Source organism: Marmota marmota, unplaced genomic scaffold (assembly GCF_001458135.2).
Source record: "Marmota marmota marmota unplaced genomic scaffold, marMar, whole genome shotgun sequence".
Taxonomy (NCBI): domain Eukaryota; kingdom Metazoa; phylum Chordata; class Mammalia; order Rodentia; family Sciuridae; genus Marmota; species Marmota marmota.
The window spans coordinates 28,151,760-28,156,187 of NW_025999900.1; the positions used below are offsets into that span (position 1 = coordinate 28,151,760).

A 4,428-nucleotide genomic window follows, 5' to 3' on the forward strand; every position below is an offset into this window, starting at 1 on the left:
GTTCCACTTGTGTACTATGAACTGAAATGCATTCTGCTGTCATGTATAACAAATTAGAACAAATAAATTAATTAAAAAAAGAAAAGTTATCTAGTCCCTGATTGTTTAAATAAATGGATAATTATAATACCCACATAATAGTACAAAATTCTAACATCTTTAAAAAGTTCATCATAGCTATATTGAGGTATGATTTATATATCATAAAATTCATCTACTGTAAATATACAATTTAATGTTTAGTAAATTTATACGGTGCATATCCATCAACATAATCCATTTTTAGAACATTTCTATCACCACAAAACACCTTCAACCCATTTGCAGTCAATCCTCCCTCCATCCTCTAGCTCTAGACAACCACTTATTTGCTCTCCGACTCTATTTTTGCTTTTTTCTAGAATTTTATTTTATTTTCAGATTTTTAATAGTTTTATTTCGCAAAGAGAAGCCTAAGAATTTTTTATTTAAAAAAGTATTTCCAGAGGGAACACCTTTTACCATAAAATAAACTTGTGTGAGTTGGAAGGACAAATCTCAAATGTATATTTTTTACTTATATGCCAATTTTATAATTAGTACAAAAAAGATAGTTGTTGAAATATTTTAAAAATATAAAAACCAGTCCAGGCAGCATAGCTATACAATCTTGCTGTAAAAGTACTTATATCAGATTCTTGCCCCAAATATTTTTGCAATATACAAAATTCCTTCAAGTCACTCTTCACTGACGGCTAGCTTTTCCATTTTCTGTCGTCTCCATCCCATTTTCCTCCTTGAGATGTTGATACAACTCAGCTCTGGTATTGACAGAGTTCAAACATCCAGCAAACTCCTGATGTTTTCTGGAATTGGCTGTGTTGATTCTATTATTCCACAAGGATAATAAGGACACTGGCCCTTTTGATTTTTCCACTTGGGGAGTTTCATCCATTTCAACAAGGGGCTTTTTTGTTTGGAGGTTCTGGGGAATCAGGTGAATCTTTTATAATCTCAGCTTCAGCCAACTCTTCTTTTCCACGTTCTAAGATTCCTTTCAATCTCTCTGAATCTTGCCAGGGTTTCTCCTGTTCACGATCTTTCACTGCTTTCTCTCATTTGTCCTCTTTGTCCTCCCTCTTTCTCCCTCGTTTTTAAAATTCTTCTTCTTCTGGGGGTTTGCTCCTATATGTCATCAGACATTCTAAGACTCTTTGATATTTCTCCGAGTTATTGATATGGGCTCTGACCAGAGTTTCTGATCCATTCCACATGAAACGGTACTGTTCGTCTCTTTTAGGGCCCTTTCCTCTGGTACCAACTGTGGAAATAGGTAGAGGATCATTTTTTCTTTCCAGATCAACTAAGTTGTATATTTTTGTTTTTTTGACAGTTTAACACATCTTCTTCTGTCAAAGATTCTTTCACAATAATAATGGCTAATGGAACTACCGATTGCATGTTGAAAATGGTGGTTTGTGAAATAGTCATAGGCCAGTAACGGGTGTGTTTTTCTAACTGATCTTTTGCTCATTCCAAAGGGATCTCAAGACTTCCACCGGTTTTATATCTGGGGTCTAGAAAAGGAGTTAATCTGTTTTCTCTCATAAATTCACCAAAATCTGTAACCCGGTAGTCTGTAACTCTTCCTCCACATCCTTCGCTAATTGAAGGTGGATCCTCTAGAATGGATCGAGAACTGTTAAGGACATACAAAAAAATCTCTCCTTCAGGGTTACTAAGCATATGACTAATGACTTTGGAACCTGACTTTCGTGGTTGTTTCAACAAAACAGAGCGACCATTTGAAGAAAATTAGTAAGGCAGGAAGAAGGTCTGCTATTTACATCTAGGGTGAAATTCGACAAGCTCCAGTACAATAGTGTAATTCAATGTTATTTGTCCTTGATGTGCACCACTTTAAAGTTATCATTTCTTTAAACGGGCCTTCTCTTCTGCTGCCACCTAAGTGGGTATCACCACTTTTCAGGAAATCTACATGTGCATCTTTGTGATGAAGTAGTTCCACATCATAATGGGCAGATGTGTTAGCATGTTGTTCTTCCTTCATTGGAAGGAATATTTGTAACAGTAGTTGAAGCCAAGTCAAATGTTGCTGTACTAAAATATTCAATTTGGTAGTAAGATGCCATCCTGCACGAACACTATGAACTTCACTGGTTAAAACTGGGGACAACTCTTTTTTAGGATGATCAGAACAAGGCTGTCTTCACCAGCCTGGGTAGGTGTGGGTCAAGACGAACTCACATTTTTGTATCTGCATGAGATGATCTGAATTTGCAGTAAGCTTATTATGTTCATGAATGGTTTCCTGGACACAGACCTCAAGCACTCGCACATGACTGTCACTTTTGCATTAGTAATGCAAATTATTCATCCTCTATTTCCAACACGTTCTGCATTCTCCATGAGTAAAGTATGAGCCTCATGTTGGTATTCAGTAATTTTGCAAAGGATTTCCACTGCTGCAACAAGACCATGCAGAATACTGCAGCATTCTGGATCGGCCCAAGGATTAGGAGGCCCATGCTGCCATTAGCTCCTGTAAATTTTGGTCTTCTTGAGTCCAAGAATTCAAAACATGTGCTCCAGAGTCACTCACAATGAAATTCACCAGCTTTTTAAAGGGAAATATATCATACATTATTCTACAATACTCCATGGAAGATTCTACTGAACAAGTCCACAATGATTTAGAGATTGGGGTCAGAGGGATGATTCCTTGGGTTCTGTTCTTCACCAGCATATCAAACTCCACATGCTGTCAGCATGATTCTGCCATATAAGGGCAGTGATCCACAACAAATACTGTTTTATGAGATTCAGAAAAAATCTTCATTTTTAACTTTCTTACCTGGTCCTGCAGTGAAAACGAACAGAAACTGTGCCTCTTTGGCAAAGACTGCTGGCTGGGAGGGTGGGAGAATCAACGCACAGTCAGGAGTGTCTGGTACCAAAAACAGGGGACTATGCTTTCAGTCACCCCCCCCCCCATCCAGAACACCGGTCCTTCCCAGGCTTCGGGATGTGGCTCAGGCGGTGGCGCGCTCACCTGGCATGCGTGCGGCCCGGGTTCGATCCTCAGCACCACATACAAACAAGGATGTTGTGTCTGCCGAGAACTGAAAAATAAATATTAAAAAAAAAAAATTCTCTCTCTCTCTCTCTCTCTCTCCCCTCTTTCTTAAAAAAAAAAAATAAATGCAGGAGTGCGCGCGTGCGTGTACACACACACACATGTACACACACACACACCCCTAGAATTTTAATATAAACAAAATGTGTAGTGTTTGTGTCTGGCCTCTTTCACTTAGTATAATGTGTTTTAGGGTCATCCATTACTGTGGTTTGTGTCCCTCCAAAATTCCTTTGCTGGAACTTAAAATCCAAGGTGATAGTATTAAAAGTGGGGCCTTTAGGGAAGTGATAAAGCAATAAGGGCTCCACTCTGCTGAGTGGGATTAACACCCTTAAAAGGAGGCTTCACTAAAAAAGTTGACCTCACAGAAGCAGCAAGAACAGTGGTTGCCAGAAGCTGGGAAGCCGGGTGGGGGATGGAGAGAGGATGGTTAATGGGTGGGATGGAGAGAGGATGGTTAATGGGTGCCAGGATGTAGTTGGGCAGGACAAATAGCTTCTAATGTCCTATAGCACCTTAAGGTAACCATGATTGACAACATTTAATTGCATATTTCAGAATAGCTAGTAGAGAGGATTTTGAATGTTCCTAGCACAAAGAAATGATAAATGTTTGAGCTAACGGATATGCCAGTTACCCTGATCTGATCATTGCACATTGTACAAATGTATTAAAATATCACATTGTACTCCACAGATAAAATTATTGTTTCAAATAAAAATTTAAAAAATTTTAAAAATTAAATAAAAAGAATAACAACAAGGGGCTGGGACTGTAGCTCAATGGTAGAGCACTTGCCTTACGTGTGAGGTACTGCGTTTGATCCTCAGTACCATATAAAAATAAATAAAGATATTGTGTCCATCTACAACTTAATAATAACAACAACAACAGATGTTCCAGAGAACTACTAGATCTTTTTTTTCTCTTCTATCATATGAGGACCCAATGCTCATTCCCTCTGGAGGCTGCAGCAATAAAATGTCATCTAGTAAGCAAAGAATGAGTCCTCCCCACACACCAGACTTGCTGGCACTGTGATCCTGGATCCTCAACCTCCAGAACTCTGAGAAATACATTTCTATGATTTATAAATTAGCCAGTCTATGGGGTTTTGCTGTAGCAGTAGGAATGCAGTGAGATACCTATGCAGTTGGATGTATCGGCACTTTTCTCCTGCTTCATATTACTGAATGGTACTCCATTGTAGCCCACACTGTGTTTATCCATTTACCAGCTCATGGCCATTTAGATTATTTCCACTTCAGGTTATTCTGAATAATGCTGAT

General features: G+C 38.6%; 1 pseudogene; it reads right to left on the reverse strand.

The window, feature by feature from the left end:
- Positions 1 to 695: 695 nt before the first annotated feature.
- LOC107145267 lies at positions 696 to 2,906 on the reverse strand (annotated as a pseudogene).
- Between the last annotated feature and the right edge of the window lie 1,522 nt (positions 2,907 to 4,428).